The following is a 20940-nucleotide window of genomic DNA, read 5'->3' on the forward strand; positions in this document are numbered from 1 at the left end:
CCAGGAAATTTCTCCTTAGTTCTAGGTTGATTCTCTCCTTGATTAGTTTCTGTCCTTTGCTTCTTGTTCTTTAGGGTCTCTGGAGAACAGGTTGACCAGAAGTCCTCTGATTAAAAGATGAGAGATGGATCCAACCGACAAATGCTCTACCTGTTCCCCCTTTTTTGATCCCGAGTCTCAAAAGCCTACCTTGTTTCCCCGAAAATAAGACCCAATTGGAAAATAAGTCCTAGCATGGTTTTTCAGGATGCTCGTAATATAAGCTCTACCCCCAAAATAAGCCCCAGTTAAGATTGTCAGCCAGATGGATGCATTTAGTACCGTATTTTCCCAAAAATAAGCCCTAGCCAGAAAATAAGCCCTAATGTGTCTTTTGGAGCAAAATTTAATATAAAATCTGGTCTTATTTTTGGGGAAACACGGTAGTTGATTGGATGACTTGATGCTTTTCTCTCTTCATCATCTCTCCATGAGATTGGAGAGGCTCACAATCTCTGTTGCTGTCCCTCTTTCTCTGTACCATCTTTCTTAATCAGGAGCCTGAAGAACTGGCTCACGCTTCCTTTATTTCAGTTTAGTTTTGCTTCCTGATGCTTGTTCTTCTGAGATGTTGAATTACAGCTCCCATAATACACATGTTGGCTAGTGACGGGAGCTATAACCCTTGACACCTGGAGAATATCATGTTGAGCTTAGTTTTGGGTTTGTTCGGCTGGTTGGCTGTGACAATGTGCAATGTGCTGTAACAGAGTAACATGTCACAGCTACATCCTGTTCCATCTCTGCATTTATCTATATCGCTTATTTATAACTTGGCAGCTGCATGCCCGACTTTCTTTTTTTCCACTTCCATAAAACAAGCTGCAGAGCTGGGGTACTTATTTAGAGATTACATTTCTCCAAAGGATTGTTTTCAGTGCCTGTGTATGTTGTGTTAGGCAGTTTATTTGATCAAAATAAAAGTCAGTAAAGCAGTTTTCTTTGGGGAATTGTTGCTTCTCTCCTCCCATCCTGTGGTTTAGAGATTATATTAAGCACTGATATGTTTTCTTACAGGAAGACACTGGGGAAAAATGTCTTCTCGGTTTGATATACAATCACTGGACAATATCTCTGTATGTAGCAGGAGTTTGCCATTTGTTCTGAAATTGTGGGTTTTTAATAGGGAATAATGAAAAGACAATTCACATGTGCTTGCAGTAGGCACGTATAAAATAATATTAATTAATGGTGGCTTCCTAAGTGCAAGAAATCTGATGAAAACCCTGGTACTCTCATATGAAAGGCAGGTAATCCATGCTGATGCCACTGATCTTTTTATGTCAGTTGTGCTGTTTGGTCATCAAAAGTGAAACATCACCCCAGCGATTCATACATTGTGCTAAGCCAGAAAGTCTGCTGGCTTTGGTTTGGATTAGTGCATGGATGGTACCTGGATGGTAAGTAGTGGTACCCAGTCGTCCCCATGATTTGCAAGCCATGGATTTCAGTTCAACATTCTTCATTGTGGTCTTTGGGATTCGCAGTCTGTCTGTCCCTGATTTCTAGAGCTAGATTTTGGCAGCAATCCCAATCCTATAAAAGGTTTCCATTTGGCTCCCCTATTAATCATCACAACAATATCTCTACGAGATCTGCTTTACACTTTCTAGTTATCTTACCTTTATATTATTTTTGCCCCTGTATATTGTTGGCTTGTTGTAGCTTTAACCAGTGGTGGGATTCAAGTAATTTAACAACTGGTTCTCTGCCCTAATGATTTCTTCCAATAACCAGTTTGCCAAACTGCTCAGAAAGTTAACAACCGGTTCTCCCAAAGTGGTGCAAACTGGCTGAATCCCACCATTGGCTTTAACCAGGCGCATGCGCAGAAGGCACGTGTGCGCAGCGAGTATATGCACATGGGGTGAACCTGTGGTAAGAATGTGTGAAACCCACCGCTGATATAAAGGTACAATTATATGCAACAATGTCAACAAGTTGGTTCTGCAAATCAGATCACCATTCACGAAGAACAAATATAGTCTTTTTTTTAGTCAAATACTACTGTTCTGGATGAAGAACCATGGATTTCCCAAAACTGTTCTCTTGTCAAGCAGGCATGGTTATCCATGAATGCGGTGACCAATAGTTTTATGATACCTCATTGCGATATTTTATTTCACCTCTTGTTAAAAAACCCCATAGGAGATGTTTTGGAGAAACAGATCGGTCGTGATTTGGAGCAAGTATCTGCATTTCCTGTGGTAAATGATGATAAAATCCTTTTCAGGAGACAGTGTTGCAAAACTGCGGGTCACAGAGAATTGTTCAAAAAGAAGATCCATTGGTAGTTTTGTTGAGGTTCTGCTCTGAAGAGACAGCATCCTTGATGCACTTGTTCTTGCTCATTACTTTAATGAGCCACTATTATTCAATCCAATCCAATTCAATTCAAACCTTTATTGTCATTGCACAACATGCATACAATGAGATTGGATGAGCCTCCCTTAGTGCATCCCTCTCCCCAAACACAAAATACATCTCAATAACTCATAAGTGAAAGGAAGAAAAAAACCAAAACCCAATAGATCATACTAACAAACACAAAATCCTAGATACACATATGTGCATTACATTACATTATATATATATTGCACCAGTGTAATAGACATATTGCATGTTGTGCTGGCCCTGCAAGTCTATCATACTAAATAATTATGGTGTTATGTTGCATTCAGAAATCTGACAGCCCACAGATAGAAGCAATTTTTCAGCCTGTTTGTTCAACTGGCTGTGTTTCTATACCTCCTTCCCAATGGTAGGAGAGTAAAGAAGTGCTGACCAGGGTGTGAATCATTCCCAAAATTGCAGTTCTTAAGCAAAACTTCCTAACGGAAAAACCAAGTGCCCTAAAACTGCTTTTTGGTAGTGGACTCCTACCTTTATTATTTATTTTATTTATTATTTTATATTATATTAATCAATAGAACGACTTGTCTCCAGAAGTTGTGAATGCTCCAACTCAGGAGGTTTTTAAGAAGAGATTGGACAGTCATTTGTCTGAAATGGTATAGGGTTTCCCACTTGGGGTTGAACTAGATGATCTCCAAGGTCCCTTTCAGCACTCTATTATTCTGTATTATATCATGTGTTTTTTTTTCTTTATAGCCCACTTGTATACAATCCGAGGTGTGTTTTGGAATCTGAAATGAATTTTAACAGATCTACACAATCTTGTATGAAACTTGCAATCACTTAGTCACAGATATTTTAACGAACGTTAGCTAAGAAATCTTGAAAAGTATTATGAACCTCTCTCCCCTTACCCACTGAGTCTGGCTTCTACCTGAAACTTATTTTGGTTTTTTTGTCTAGGCTCATTAATAAATGGCACCTTTAGATGAATTGTCTTCTCCAGTTTAATAAAGTTTAAGGATAGCTTTTAGATATTATTCTTTTCATTCTCAGGATTAGTGAATAGTTTGTGTAAAAAACTAGAGGTCCCCTCCTTTTCATGATGAGCTGGTATAATAGACATGCAGACACTATATTCATTCCCAAAATGGTTTTTGCTTTTCATCTGGGGAAACCCATAGCTCTTATCTTTGCCCTCTACTCTATTGGAAACAAGATTTCATACTCAAGACATTAAAACAGCTCTTAGATTTGACCTTTGGTTTGAATGAGCCTTTATTTTTATGTTGCCAACTCCACACTTTCTAGCGTAGATCACTTCTGGCTATTAATAGTTGTTTTCAACTGGCTAAACATTCTCATGTTAGAAGCCACTCCACTCTAGAAATGATGACATCTATTACCAAGCTACCGGACTTGCCTGAAAGAGTATATCATTCTACTGTACCTTCATTATCTTTTACCTTGGTGATTTGGCTTGGTCAGAAAACCCTTTGGTGGTAATAAATGAGTTATTTATCAAATGATCTAAGTGCCAAAGCCCACTGCAACTACATAGCAAAAAAGGCTCTAAGAGTTGTAAACCTAATTTTGCGTAGCTTCTTTTCCAAAAACTCTACACTACTAACCAGAACATACAAAACATTCGCTAGACCTATCCTTGAATACAGCTCACCTGTCTGGAACCCATATCACATCTCTGACATTAATACAATTGAACGAGTCCAGAAATATTTTACAAGAAGAGTTCTTCGCTCCTCTGTAAAGAACAAAATACCTTATACCACCAGACTTGAAATCCTGGGATTAGAAAATTTAGAACTCCACCGACTCCGACAAGACCTGTGTTTAGCACACAGAATCATCTATTGCAATGTCTTTCCTGTTAAAGACTACTTCAGCTTCAATCGCAATAATACAAGAGCAAACAATAGATTCAAACTTAATGTTAACCGCTTCAATCTTGATTGCAGAAAATATGACTTTTGTAACAGAGTTGTTAATGCTTGGAATACACTACCTGACTCTGTGGTCTCTTCTCAAACTTCCAAAATCTTTAACCAAAAACTATCTACCATTGACTTCACCCCATTCCTAAAGGACTTTAAGGGGCATGCATAAGTGCACAAAAATGTCTACCGTTCCTGTCCTGTCTGATTTCCTTTCATTGTATGTGCTTGTATATAATGTTGTGACAAAATAAAATAAAAAATAAATAAATGTGTGAAGACAGCCACTTGGACATACCGGTACTTCTGGATCCATCGATGGAATCTGTAGTTCATATTTCTTCATGGGCTGTACAACTAACCCAGCTCTTTGATAAGTGACTGCTCCAATTCTCTTAGATCCAAATATCAACGTAGCACAAGCTAAAGCCTTTCAGTCCTCTTCATGCTCCCAAGAGAGAAGAAAGGACAAAGTCAGAAGCTATAAAGAGATGTTCTCAGCCTAGTATTCAATCTCTTTAAATCCCTGTTAGTTTCTAGCTATGGAGTGAGATTGGGTATTCACAGAACAGAAGAGTGATTTATACCTAATCAGACAACTACTGTAGTCCATCTAGCTTAATGTTGTCAACACCGAATTGTACAATTCTTTTCTCATCCTACTTAGAGATCAGATATGAAATGTTTTTGATGAAAAACCTGTGTTTTATACTAAAGGTATGGTCTTTCTTTTCAAAGTTCCTCAAAACATGTCCAAGGTGTCTTGTAATAAGTTCTGACAACAAGATACAAAAATAATTAACTTGCATGGGTTGGTGGGATAGCCTTAATACAACGTTAAAGCATCATTCCACTTATATTCCTGGTACAATTCTAAAACCTTCATTAAATTTAGGATTTAATACCCCTGGAAATCAACCTTCAAACAACCATGAATCCTCTCTCGCAGTTATTGACGATTGTCTCCAGATTCAGCTTGTTTGAGTCTTAACTCTTCGGAATCTTGATACGCCTACTTGCCATAGAACACCAAGGATGGTGATTCTCCTCAGATTTAATCTTCATCCAATGTCTTCTCAATCTCACCAGAGTAAAACAAGAGAAATGTTTGTCCCAAAGGTGCTTTCCCCCCCCCCCAAGAGGCAACTGGACTTTCTGGTTTTTACTTGAAGACATTTTGCTTCTCATTCAAGAAGCTTCTTCAGCTCTGACTGGATGGTGGGGAATGGAAGGATTTATACTCCTTGCAGACAGCTGGACATTTGCATTCTTTTAGTGGGTCAGTAAGTGGAGGTTTATCTGGGTCCTCATGGTCACCTGAGTGATGAAAATGGGTATGGAGCCTTCTTGGAACTGTTGAAAGGACTGTGTTGAAGATTGGAGATAGATGATGTCGTATCCCTCCCCCTCTCTGTTGAGGGAGGGGTTGTTCAATTTTGACATAGATGGCCTCTTTAACCCCTCTTTCAAACCAGCAATCCAATAATAATAGAAATGTTTGTTTCTTATCTTATGTATGGTCATTGTATCTGTTCAGAATTCAGAAACAGTAGTTCTCAACAGTATATCATTGGGAAATCGCTATGTTTTAACAAAAAATAAAGACTAAATTCTAAACGGTTTTTATTGGCTTCTGCTACTCCCATCTGGCCTTCTTGGAAAGAGGAGAAAACCCAAGCCATCATGATTTGTGAAAGAAGGATACATTTTCTTCACCACTGAAAGGGTTTGTGTCAGGCTTCAACAACATCTCTTCCTTGGGAATGTATGCTATGTCATATTAAATTGATCCTTTATGAAATGTAGTGTTGTTTAGTCTGATGGCCACAATCCTTCAATTCAATGTCGCTCCAGCCAGAGAAACCTTAACTCGTGAAGAGTCAATGTGTGGCTCTCCAGATGTTGCTGAATTCCACTTCTCATCAGCTGGAGCCACATGACCCAAACAATAATAGGAATAGTAGCCTAATGCTTTCTGGAAGGCTGCAAATTAGCCATTCTTGCTTTAGCAGGCAATGCCAAGGATTGATGTGCAAAGTACGTATTTTCTTACTAAAATATTACCACAAGCTGTAGAGAGTGGCGAAAAAGCCGGATTATCTTTCCCTAGTGCGAAGGTAAAGAAAAATGTATTTGATTAGGATATTTCGGAAACAAGACTGTTTTATCCTGCTCTGTGAAGTATACTCCCATTTTGGCAATTGGTTGGGATTTTTGCAAACCAAAGGTAAGGAGTATTGATGTGGCGGTGCTTGTTTTCAATTCCACCCAGATAGCTTGTCACTGTTTGGAAAGAAAAACAATTCCCCATTTTTAATTTATTTTTATTTTTATTTATTTATTTATTTTGTTAACACCTCAAGGCTCATTTTTTTTTTACCTTCCCAAACAATATGAGCTTGATATGGGCAACATCAAAGCAAATGAATTCCCCAAATATTTTCTCATTTTGAGCAAGTGCAAAAAAAAAATAAAAAAATAAAAATAAAAATATGCATTTGGGGGAGGAAAAAAAGGAACGTTTCACTGGGAACACATCAAGGACTAATGCGTGTGGCTGCCAAGTGGGATGTGCAGTTGCCATAGCAGCAATCAATCTACTAAATAACTAGCAACATAAACTGATTCAAAAGCAAAGACTGATTTAGGTCAGGAAATAACACTCCGTGAAAAGAGCGACTTTTCTCCGTGACTTGTGATGGTTGTGTTTGCTTTTATGAATGCACTTGAAATGCATATTGGAAGGATGGCTCCCTGCTGAGCCCAAGTGCAAGACTGAAGAGCCCTTGAGCAGAAAGTGAAGAGCCAGCCCACTTAAAACTGATGTGCCGTGCGTTTCCAGCACATCCTCAGACAAAGACACAATAGAGAAGAGAAGGTGCTCTAAATTGTCTGATGCTATTTATGGGGCCCTCCTCGGTAACAGATGAAAAACGGATTGTAGTAAAAGCACAGCAACCGTTGTGATCAAGAGGGTTGACTTGATAGTTCCTTCGCGCGGATTGAAATGTTCTCGGGGCTTATTGGTGGGAGCACACAGAAGACTTTAGATGCTGCTTGTGACAGCTTTGGAAATGAGACACTATTATTGCTCAAACCATGGCACTGTAGTCCTCCTGTGCTTGCTTGGCCACGTGAAGGCACCACCTGGTATTGGTTCATCATGCCAGACTTGGCAGAGGATGATTTTTCATGTATCTCAAGGCATACAAGATTTCTTTCTCTTCAGGCATTAAGTTTAGTCCATTGAGAAGCTTGTTTCAAATTTTCAGTTGTTCCACCTGATAGGGTAAGAAAACACTCTTTGGTTGCACTGTTCAAGATCAAAATCATGCAGTGATTTTCCTCCTGGTGTATGGGCATATTCCCCCCCCCCCAAAGTGGATCTTTTTATTAAAAATATTCCAAAGACTCCAGATTCTTTCGTGATAATATGTAAGAGCTTTCAGATGCCCCCGTATCTTACTTCTTGGTAAAGCTTTTTTAAGGCATTGAATCAATAAAGTGCCTGGTTTTTTTTTTCTTTTTACAACATGTAGTCCCTTAATTCAAGATAGAGTCGGGACGACTGGATGGAGCTGAGCATTTACCGGCCAGATGCCCTTCCTGACACCACATGCAGTTTGCAGCAGATATTTTTCCTTTGCGCACTAGGAGAGAAATATCTGCTGCTACCTAGAATTGAACTCTCAACATTCCGAATGGGAGGCAAGTGTTTTTACCACTAGACCACCATGCTGCTCAAATCCAGTGCCTGATTAGTTGAGGTTAATTGTCACCATAGTTGTCCTTCCGAATCCACAATTTTTGCAAAAAAATCCTTATTGCTGCTTTTTGTTAACTAAAAAAAAAAAAAAAGTAGATATGGAGCTTTTCAGTTTTACCAAAGTACAGTTCTCCCAGATTTGTAACTTTCTAGTCCATACAACTGGCTTACCAGCAGCTGAAAAGAAAACAGCTTCGAAGTCATTGGGCTCACCTATGTCATTTCTAGGAGCTAAATAATACAGCGATTCTTAATTTACTGTTGTTATTCCACCGAGAGCTGGGCACTGATTCGTTGTAATAGTCTTAATTTTTTCCAAATGTTTGCAAGTGGCAACAAATGTATTGTGAATTGCACAGAACAGCCCAGCTGGAGCTTCCTGAAGGTCAATCTGTTCTAGAGTGCTATTTCCGTCAGCTATTAAATCTCCAACTTGATTGCTCATATTGAATGCTTAAAACACACAGTGCGTCTACCTCAGCAGAAATGCTGGCTAGCTGGTGAAAAAAAAGGGTAGGATATTGATTCACGCTTATCTATAAATTGGCTATACTCAAGATTTCCCTTTCTTACTTACTGCAGTTTCAGCCTTTTCGGGAATAGCTGTCCCGACACACAAACTTAAATAATAAATAAATAATAAATAAACTTGGTTTTGGCAACTCACACTTCTCTCTTTTGTTTTGTTTCCTTAGGAGTCCTTGCCAGGAAATCAAGGAGAAAGACAGTCCTCCCACTGCACAGCTGTTCATTTATTGTTCTTATTTTGACCAATACTTTAAATATACATATATATAAACACTTTAGCTGTCTATCAGTACGGTAGTTATTCAACTCAATAGAGTTCTTCCAATGTATAATAAAAAGACTGCCATTTTTTTCAAAACAAAACAAAACAAAACAAAAAACCGCTTTCTGAAAGTTTTTGATTTCTTCTAGAAATTATATTTAATTTCTAACATTTTGAATAGTCATTCTTTACTAGAAGGAATGATTCTAAACTCAGCCGGAATAATGTTGCCATGACTTTCTGCTCAAGACTGGACAAAAAAAATGGAAAGATTGACTTGGGATTTGCTGAGTAGAGAAGACGGCTGTTGTAGAAATGGCTAGTATATTAAATAGGTAAAAGTAAGAAGATGAAGCTGTCTCTTACCGTTTTTATTCTACTGCACTGAAAATAGTTGGAAGTTAAATGCTTTTTTCTTCTTTTCCTGCTGCCCCCACCCTTTTCTCCCCTCCCCGTTGTCTTTCCCATTTCCCAATCTTTATTTTCATTTCTATTTTATAATATGAAATGTAATTGAAAAATAATTAAGGGGAAAAAAGAACAATGTTGCTATAATCAAATCCACACATTGTCAAATATTTCATATTTTGCTTGAATAGTTTATTCCACCACCACCCTGATATCTTTTCAGAAACAGAAATAGTTACCTGGTGAAAGTATCAGCTGCAGTAATTCTGCATGTTTCTCTTCGAGAAGAGGTGAGCAACCTGTGGCTGAGGTCACCTTCCAGTGCCTTGTTCTGTCTCCGTCCTCACTTTGGAATAACGAGCTGGCCTACAGCCAGTGGGTTCACAGCTCCTATCAGTCCTGGCCGAGAAAACGCAGCTGCCTGCCAAAAAGTTCAAACAGATTAAGACTTCAGCTCACTTCGACACGGTTCAGCTAATTTGCTTCCCGTGGAACTGAGAGCAGTCCCAAAGCTCCTTATATATCCTGTTTGTCCCTTTGATGACGCCGCCTCTCTAATCTTCTGAAGCGCGGGTAAATCCAGGCTTGATTAGTATGCTTATCAGCTGCGTCTGAAGGCGTAGCCTGAGGAAGGGAGGAATCAGGGTATGTCAGCCTCATTACGTCCTCTGACTGGCCTGGTTCTGGCTCCTGGAGGCGGACCAAAGGAATTGGTGCTTCTGAGGTAAGCCTTACCGGCCCTTCCCCCTCACTTTCGGAGTCACTTTCGAGCATGGGGCCAGATTTGGGGGCTGGAGCCACAACATACCTTTTCCTAATGATCATGCTTATTGTTTATTAACAACCACAGGATATTACCTATCAATGTTTCAGACGGAAGACTTTTGGGGTTAATTTTTCCTTCAGAAAATGCCAAAGCTATTTTGTTTGGCCTTTGGACTCGCTCTTTGCTTTCCCCTTGAGTCAAAGTCCCATCCATGTCATCCAAGACTTGGTGACTTTTTTCCCCTCCATCGGCATATTCCTATTTATCTTTTTTTGTTTTGTTTTTGTTTTTAGGTTGATTATTTTCCTTTTACAGAAGTAACCAGATTTTTTTCCCAGCTTTTAGAAATATTGGTCTCCGTCCCAACCCAAATTCATTTTACAGAAAAAGAACAGGTAAGCAAAGGGTGATATTTCCCAAATCTAATGGTTATGTAGTTAACAGAGGGGGAAAAAATTGGAAATGGAACCAAATGGCTTTCCAACTTGGAACTAAGAGCTGCCAATTGTCAATCTTAACTTGATTGTATGAGAGCTTGCTTGGAAAGTCCTTTGTGTGGTCTTTTTTTTTTTTAAAGAAGTTTATTGGCCTGCTTGTTTGCTTGTTTCTGAATTGTTTGACACTGAAATCAAAAGTCTTTTTCTTTTTTGTATTAACTCCAACATGTCTTCAACCCAAATCTTTTGCTTCTGAAATGTATTTATACCCTGCCAGGAATACAAGGCAGATAAAAATAAGTATTAAAACCTACTGGTCTGATGGTGAGAACTTTATTATTTAAATAATGTCTGGCCACCAAATGCTAGAAAGAAACTTGTGGATGCGTTCTTCCCCAACTCCTTCTATCTCTCAAAATTATTCTGTATAACTCCCTGGTGGCACAGTGGTTAAAGTGCAACACTGCATGCAAACTCTGCCCACAGCCTGGAGTTTGATCCTGATGGGACTCAAGATTGACTCAGCCTTCCATCCTTCCGCGGTTGGTAAAATGAGGACCCAGATGGTTGGGGTTGATATGCGAAGAACGCTTCTACATTTTAGAGAGTGCTGCAAAGCACTATGGGGTGGTATATAAGCCTAAATGCTATTGCTATAACCCCCCAATTCTCTTTTAACTTTTACTTCTGAGCTTACTTGCAAAGAAAGCGATGGGCTTCAGCTACTCATGGTTGGTGTTTTTAAAGCATGAATGTGCATGTGATACCCTGTTTCCTTGAAAACAAGCCCTACCCTGAAAATAAGCCCTAGGATGTTTTTTATGGGTGTGCTTAATATAAGTCCTACACCCCCCCTCCCCAATAAGCCGTATGTCAACTTGTAAAGCATTCCTGGCCTGCTCTCGAGTTGCCATAGGCAAGAGGGGGGGGGGAAACTAACAGAGCAATACGGCAGCAACCAGAAGCACATTCCACGCATATCTTTCTCAAGGCTGAATCCTAGGTTACCAGTGCCAGCCGGAGGGGCACGTTCTCTACAGCCCGCGAAAGTGCTCCATTGGAGAATGTGATTTATGACACACCCTGGAAGGCGAGGGAAAACAGGTCGTAGTTGGGACGTAAATTACGTGGGGCAGGGCTGACTCCATTTGGGTATGTGCTGACATGTTGCTCCTAATAAATAACTGGATTTCTTTTGAAACTTGGCTCAAGGTTCACAAATTAATAAGGGCACCTGTCAGAACCCTGACACGGTACTTAAAAGCCTGAGTAGCCAGTCTCCCACCCATTCCATATGGTTGCCACAGCCATAAGGTGAGGTGGAGAAGTGGAACTGCCCCATGCCACACCTGCTTACCTCAGGGCCCCCACATCCATGCCTCAAGGGAGCAGCACCAGCAGCCATGTGCAGCAGGAGCCCCTGTGGCTGGCAGCCAACTTCTTCTGCTTGCTTGCAGCTGCAATGGAGCAAGAGGCTGAGTGGTGTAGTGTTGCCATGGCCATGAGGCGATGGTGTCGGGCCATGGATGGCCTGCCTGTGGGGGCCCTGAGGTAAGCCCGTGTGGGGCGTGTGGGGAAGCTATACCCCCTGCCTTGTGGTGACAGCACTGACACACCACATGGCCTGCTGCCCTGTTGTGAGCAAGCAGAAGAAGGGGCCTCCCATATATAGAAGAAAAAATAAGATACCCCCTGGAAATAAGCCCTAGTGCTTATTTTGGGGCCTAATAAGACCCGGTCTTATTTTAGGGGAAACACGGGGTATTCGAAATGAAGAAAGGAATCCAAGATGAGGTGGCTTAACAAAGGCTATCTCTACACTGTTATTCAAAGTAGCAGACACTCCAATATACCAATATTGGTTATATTGAGCTGGTTACATTGAATGCAAATAGATGCCAGTTCAAGATGAGTGGCTTGCATGTGTGCATTGCCTTCCAGAACAACTAGAATTCCTGTGAAGGCTTTCTTCCCTGCAGAACATGTCATTATTTGAGGAGAAACAGCAGCTGGCAGATCTTAATCAGAGTGTTGCTCCAGTTTTTTTGAACATGTCTTATTTATTGGCTGTATCCTACAGAGCTTGAGAACTGCATACAGTAAGCAGAATCCATTGCCCCTTCTGGATATATAGATATCTACCCTATTCTCTCCCCAGGAAGGTATCTGTCACAAGTAAATAGGGACTCTCTATATGTAGGAATCTAGAGGCTATCAAAATACATATCATATTGTGAATATACTATAACCATTTTAATGAGCTATAGAGTATAATCCAAACTTGAAATAATAAGGAAGAGAGAGCAGCTACTAAGCAGGGGAACAGCCTGTCTCCTGAAGTCATTGGGTGGCTTCACAGCTGGAGGTTTTTAAGCAAACTGTGGACAGTGGAATCTGTGGTGCTCTCTGAGCTTGGTTGTTTGCTTGTGGATGTTTCATTCATTTACCCAACTAGGTAATGTTAGTAAGGTGTGGGGTTTGCTCTCTGTTTATAGGCATTCTTGAAGGAAAAGAATACTTGTAGCTTGGAGCAGTTTGGACAGTTGCACGGCTGGCTGGGGGATTCTGGCAGTTGAAGTCCACACATCTTAAAGTTACCCAGGTTGAGAAACACTGTCCTAGAATTATGATGGTAGGTGAAAATGACCTTGGGAGGCAGATGGAAAAGCAGACAGAGAGGATAACCAGCATTTTTTTTTCATCCAGAAAGGGCATGGAAAACGTTTCAAAACTGACCCTTTCTAGTTTTCCACAGAATGAAACGAGAGGAGGTGAGAAATAATTTCAGTCTTGCAAGATTCTCTCACTGTATGTCATTCTGAATTCCTGGCAAATTTCTGTACTGTATTTTTCAGAAGCTCTATGCTTTGATGCTTGAACTGTGAGAGAGTGACCAGGTCTGACCAGGTCACCCAGTTGACTTTAAGGCATGACCAGCATGCATGGTCTCCCGGATGCTAGCTCCTTTAATTCCTAGATCAAACTCCTTCTCATCTTCCATCCTTTCCCATTATTTCTTCTGTTTCTATCTATGCTACACTTTTAAGGCCTCTAAAATGGAAAAGAAGGGATTATTTCATTATCCCAATGAAGAAAAAAAAAACAGTAGCTGGTGTTATGTAACTAAAATATATACCTGTACGAAGATTCATGACCATCATGACTGCATTAACAAGAAATATAGTGTACATTCAATTCCGTTCAATCATCTAATAAATAGTTTTAAGAAAGGAAAATGGAGAAGTAAGATAGTGATGATCATTGTTGCACTGATGACATATAAATATGTCACACACACACACAGAGGAGGATAGGAGAAGCCTCCGTGCGGCAAGCCTGAGGGAGAGAAGAGGATAGGATAGGGGATGATTCTGTGGGGCAAGTCTGAGGGAGAGAAGTGGAGAGGAGAGGCCGATCGTAAGTAAATTTGCTCCAATAAAGTACAACTTCTTCCTAAAGATCCTCACTTTTCTTTAAATCGATTATCCATTGTATGCTAGCCAATTAGATATTTAGATCTCTTTCTCTCCTTGCAAATAACTGTACTTAATTTTTTATCTTCTTCGATCCTAGGATTCGGGGTAAGCCATGAGAAAAATCCAGACATTAAGCAAAGAACATTCTTTAGTTAGGGGAACAGTGAGATTCCCATGTAAGACGATAACATTAGGTTTGTTTCATTTTTCGTTTCATCTAACTTTTGCCATAATTTGAACACAGTGTACTATTTGGTAGGCTGTTTGGGGATGTAGTTCATTAAAATTTCTATATAATTCAATTCATTAAAATGTTTACATCCTCCAATGTAACCTCAATCATTCAACTAAAGCTTGTATATAGATATTTGTTTCCCAATTTTCAAGTCGTGGTTTGGATAAATCAGGAAGAGTTATAAAAACTTCAGCTGTTTTCACTTCCATTCCTCACTTCACTTATTTGCTCGGACCAGAATTGCCTTTATATCAGATATGTTATTTAAGGAAATTTCTAATTGAGTATGATAGGGAGAAGCTCAGAAAAATATTCTTCATTACTTTCACAATCATATTTTGGTGGATCAAGATCACTTGATCCACCAAACTAGAAATGTACAAATTTGGGAAGATACATTTTTCTCCCAAAAAACAAATAAAATATATATTAAGAAACAAATGTATCTATACCTAATTATACTTTACTTTACACAGGACAAAGAGAGCCCTGTAATTAATTTATTAGTTACTCCTCTTTACATGAATAACACAACCAGAATTATATAATCATAAGAAAGGAGATTTGTTAGAAACAGGAAGCATGTATTTAAGAGAAAAATATACTGTGTTTCCCCGAAAATAAGACCCTGTCTTATATTTTTGGGAACCTTAAAATAAGCACTTGGCCTTATTGCCATTCGCTCAAAAGCCCGATTGGGCTTATTATCAGGGGATGTCTTATTTTGGGGGAAACAGGGTACTTTTTTTTTTAAAAAAAGGTCACTTATCTGGATGTACATAAAAAATTTGATGGCATCCCAAATATTAACAAATGTATTATTTTCATTTCTTCTTCATTAGGACACAGACTTTTGAGAATACAGGCAGAGAAAATTACCTATAAATAGCAACCATTCACATACAGTTATTAGGTGTGATAGATTTATTTTTCTTGCATTAGCAGGCTGCTTAACGTATGTAGGTCAATTAGAAAATATTTTGGCCCAGTATTTAGCATTAGAGAAAAAAATGTTAAAACTCCCAAGGAATTCTGACTGACTGTCTCACAATATAATTGGCAACTATATGTCTGTCACTCAAGGAAGACCATTTTGAAGATCATATAAACATCCCAGGAATGTGAATGTTCTGTCATGGCCATTTCAATTAGTGGCCATTCTGTATAATGTATAATACAATGAGATTTTGCTGATGATGTTAACCCCGGAAGACCTACTAAGGCCAGGCCTCTTTTCTTATCAAGATCATTGATTAGAAAAAAGATATTTGAATAACGTCCATTTAGTTGCCCTTCGTAAAATATAGATATTCAGGTGTCATTAACAAGTTTTCAGAATATTTTGTTTGTGGAACTCTGAGAATTTAAATCAAGTGTATTAAGGGGTATATAACTTAGATGATGTATTTGTTTTATTGTATATAATGTTGTGTTTCTTAACTACACGTCTTCTTTTGTAAAGAAAGAGAGGGAAGAAACAAATTTGCAGGATGCAATCTGGGTCGGTCACCAGGGCCAGAGGTTTAGTCTTCTGAGCTTTCAGATTCGTGCTGGATCCCCCTCCTCAGGTAATTTGTCTCTACCAGAATATGTTCTTTGGGGTATTCTAGGCATCGTACTTATGTGGTGCCTTCCTATTGGTTATTGTATGTTATCCTGGGACACATATATTGGCCTTCATTCGCGAAACATAAATTTGTTTGTTCTTCATTTTCCCCATTGCTCTTTTTTTTTTTTATTCAAAAAGTTTTACAAAATTTTCCCCTTCCCCCTCCCCTCCCTTCACAACCCCTCCCCCGACTTCCCGGAACGAACACAAGGTATAGTTAAAATAAAACAAACATATGCTAAAAATTTTCATCCCAACTTAATTATACCCCTACAATCATCAATTCCTAACTTCCCCAAAACAATCAAAATAATACATCATAATCATTCAAAACAGTCTGATAACTCTTAGTCTGATATCTACGTTGAATATAGTCAATCCATTTTTCCATTCCTTTAAGTATCTTTCTTGCGTATTGTCTTTCAAAAGGCTGATATCTTCGCCATCTCAGCCAAATTGGCAACTTTCAATATCCATTCTTCTATTGTAGGTACTTCTTTTTCTTCCAGTATTGTCCTATTAGTAATCTTGCTGCTGTTATTAGATTTAAAATCAATTTAGTCTCAATTACTGTACAATCCGTAATAATTCCCAACAAAAAAATTGCGGCAGGAACTTTATCTTCTTTTTCAAAACATTTTGTAAGATCCACCAAATTTTTATCCAAAAGGCCTTTATATCCTTACAAGTCCACCAAATGTGAAAATATGTAGCGTCATCACAATTACATCTCCAACATTTTGCTTGCATATCTGGATACATACACGATAATTTTTTAGGATCTAAATGCCATCTATAAAACATTTTATAAAAATTTTCCCTCAGATTCTGTGCCTGCGTGAATTTAACATTTCTAACCCAAATTTTTTCCCAAGTTTCCAATAATATTGGCTCCTGAAAATTTTGTGCCCACTTTATCATACAGTCCTTTACCAAGTCCCTTTCAGAATCTATTTCAAGTAACAATCTCTTTATATGCTCCTGAGACTGATTTCTAATTTGCTTTACCAAATTTCCCTCATTCTGCTCTATACCAATTTTCTGATCTTCCTTCCATCTAGCACGTAGTTGCTCATATTGAAACCAAGTATAATTTTTCCCTTCCTCTTTTAATACGTGCAGAGATTTTAATTGCAAATTACCTCTTTCAGTATACAAAAGATCTTTATATGTAATCATTTCCTGATTCTGTTCTATATTTATATTCTCTATTGTATGTCTAGGACTTGCCCATATAGGAACCTTATAATTTAGTTTATAAGAGTATTTTTTCCAAACACGCAGAAGAGCAGTTCTTAGCACATGATTTTTAAAGGCCTTATCCACTTTTTTGTCATAAATTAAATATGCATGCCATCCATATAGCAAGTCATAACCTTCTATCCCATTGCTCTTGAATTGGGCAAGCTTCAGTTTGAAGGAGGATCTATGTCATTTAGAGTCTGTATGTTCTTTTGCACACAACTGTTCCTTTGACAACTATAAGGCAAAACGTTGGATGGTAGAGAGGTTCAGCTATAGGTTTTTCTCAAAAATGAAATGTCAGGGGTAGAAGTGATAGGACATGTACACCTATCCAACCGAAAGCCTGTTGTTATAATTATCAGCATTATAATTATAATTTTTATTTGTCAATCATATATAAGATAACAGGTAAAAGTATAAACATAATTTGGATTCATGAAAAGAGTAAGTAAAAAGGAATATTAGGAGAGGGACAGAAGGCATGCAGGTGCATTTATGCACGCCCCTTATAGACCTCTTAGGAATGGGGTGAGGTCAAGAGTAGACAGTTTAAGCTTAAAGTTTTGGGGCTTTGGAGAAGAAACTACAGAGTCAGGTAGTACATTCCAGGCATTGACCACTCTGTTACTGAAGTCATATTTTACCTTGAGTTTGTATCTATTATTTGCTTGTGTATTGTTGTGGTTGAAGGTGAAGTAGTCATTGACAGGTAGAACATTGTGGTAGATAAGTTTGTGTACTATGCTTAGGTCAGACTGAAGTCGGTGTAGTTCTAAATTGTCTAAGCCCAAAATTTGGAGTCTGGTGGCATAAGGTATTTTATTGCGAGCAGAGGAGTGGAGGACTCTTCTTGTGAAATATCTCTGGACTCTCTGGAATATCTCTGGAAATATCTTTGGACTCTAATGCTTAAGGTATTAAACTAGGAGCAAGGAAACCCAGATTCTAGTCTCCTTCAACCCCCAGTGGTCACTGGATGACCTTGAACCAGGTACTTTAGTACTGTAGACCTTATGAGACTGTAACTATGCAGTAAAAATAAGGGGAGGGAATTTGAGCTGTTTGGCCTTTTTCTTCTGAATGAAAGGTGGAATATAAATATTTGTCTCTATCTCCACATTACACCTGAGATTTTCAGAGTCCTATCCATTCTATACTCTTATTGAAGCAGAAATAGTTATGCAACTAATATAAACGCAAGGAACTTCTTTGACATTTCTGATTTTTTTTTTAAAAAAGTCCTAGTTAAAAGCCACTGTCCTAGGATCAATAGAGAATGAAAAATGCACTATATTGAGTTTTACAAGCAGTCAAGGGACTAAGAGATCAATAGTAATCCTGTCCAACCTAGGACCTTAACCAGATGCATCCTTCAAGACATTCATTGATGCCAATTCTCAGTTCTGAAATTCCTTGTAGAAGATAGCTCAGAAAATAGATCCGTTTGCTAAAATTTAACCCTGAGTGAGAAGTATATTTCTCAGTTAAGTAATCTATGGGAAGGTCAGTATGAATTCAGTTGTAATTTAACTGAATTCATTCAAATCATTTAATTCATTTATATAGACTTTGTGTTTGAGTAGAGGATAAGACGATGACTCGTGGATAATTATGGTATAACAACATCTCACAAAAGCTGGGATAGTCTACATCAGATGTATCTAACCTTGGCAACTTTAAGACTTGTGGGACTTCAACTCCCAGAATTCTTCAGCCAGCATGACTGGCTGAGGAATTCTGGGAGTTGGAGAACATAGGTATTAATGTTGCCAAGGTAGGACCAGAGGTGGGTTTCAGCAGCTTCTGACCAGTTCTGGAGAACCTTTAGCGGAAATTTTGAGTAGTTTGGAGAACCGGTAGTAAAAATTCTGACTGGCTCCGCCCCCATCTATTCTCTGCCTCCCAAGTCCCAGCTGATGGGGAGGAAATGGGGATTTTACAGTAACCTTCCCCTGAATTGGGGAGGGAATGGAGATTTTACAGTATCCTTCCCCTGCCATGCCCACCAAGCCACACCCACAGAACCGGTAGTAAAAAAAATTGAAACCCAAGACTGGGTAGGACATCCTGGTCTACATTGTTCACGCAAATCATGACGAATGGGATTGACTATAAGAGCATGGCTGAGTTTGTAGGAACTCAAAAAAGACAGCTGGAGGTTTCAGCCTCACCTCCTAGAAGCCCATTTCTTCACCTAGCTCTGTCTCCTGTCTTACAAAAGGCTTTGTAATTACTGCCATCACCACCTATCTCCTATGCTCACCTTGTGAAAGAAAGGGTCCTCACAGCCTTTTTGGCAAGTAAAGCCAAACACAACAAAAGCAAGACAAAAGGGCATTCAATTCCATAGTACCACCTCCTGACTTTCTCAGCTGAAATCAGTAGACGTAATCTACCCCATCTTTGGGAGGTAGACCAATCTTGCATACAAAAAACTTAGGAAAATAAAAGACAAACATCTTTGAAATAGCCATATGGAAAATATTCACTGGCAAAGGAGATTAAAAATGCAGAATTGCTCAAATCACAGTCAGTGGCTTAAAAGGATCACCCATAGAAAGCCTCTAAGTGACAATCAAAGGCTTTTTGGCAGATACAAGATAATCATCATCATTAGGTCCGGGACAGAGCAAGATAATATTACACAAGATAACATTTGATCCCAATTTATTGGAATTCTGCTATAAAGGATTTCCAAGTTGCATAAATCCAAACTCTTTACTGAACATGTAAATATGAGAGACAATAAACAACTGGACACCACAAATGATGAGTAACTTTAGCACAGTTCTAAACTAGCCATTTCCCCCCATTCTGGGGAAATTACAAGAGACTTGGAACAGATGTTATTTTTGTGCCAATTAGTTACCTGGAAAATCCTCCTTCCTGCAAATCCCAGCTTAAATCTGAGGCTGTAGGTTAAACCCCACTCATTTCTGAGCTCTCATTCAATAACTTCTACTTGATTTTCAAATCAGTTACCTTTTTCTAAGTAGCAGAAAAAGAGAGAGAAAGACTGGGAGTAATATGCTTGCTGCCTCCACTCTAAAACCTATGCAGTTTTATCTGAGAGGAAGATATATTTAATAATATAATAATAAATGCATAATAAATATATTTAATAATACATTTATTTATTTGTTAAAGTTATATGCTGCCCCCCTCACCAAAAAGGCAAGTCCTTGCCTGGGAAACAGCTTTTGAGGTTGTGCAGATCAGGTAGCATCACAGTATAGAACCATTTTTTTTTAAAATTAAGAATTTTGATTACAGTAGTAAAAACAGATATAAACTAAATTTAGACAAAAGTGAAGAAAAAGTAACAAAAGAATAAAAAGATTAGGAGAAAACAAGGAAAGTTATACTAAAGATATACTATACAAAATAAAAGGAATACTGTATATGAAGAAGAAATTTCCAATTTTCATCACAAATCTCAGTGTTCTAAGTAACATACCAGTAGCAAACAAAACTCGGAGGCAGGCAATTTTCTCAAAGAACAGGTTTATTGAATAGGTCATATTGGCATAGGCTGGTGAAAACTGACTCTGACTCTTCTTGTGGTTTTCACCTAATTAATAGTAAAAGTTTGCCACTTTCTCAAAACAACCAGTCACATGGTCCAATCAGGATACTGTTCAGTTGCTAGGTGACTCCAGTCCTCTCCTTCCGAGCACCTGCAGAAATGTCCTTGGTTCCCAAGAGAAAGTACCTTGTTTTGACTACAACACCCCAACTATCTCCATTCCCCTCTCCCTATCCTTTTTCTCCAGTGTATCAGCACTGAAGTCTCAAAATGGCCTCAGTCAGGCCAGCTTCAGTGTTGACAAGAAGTATAAACAAGGAGATGAAGAAAACACAG

The sequence above is a fragment of the Ahaetulla prasina genome, chromosome 2, assembly GCF_028640845.1.
Source record: "Ahaetulla prasina isolate Xishuangbanna chromosome 2, ASM2864084v1, whole genome shotgun sequence".
In the NCBI taxonomy this organism is placed as follows: Eukaryota; Metazoa; Chordata; class Lepidosauria; order Squamata; family Colubridae; genus Ahaetulla; species Ahaetulla prasina.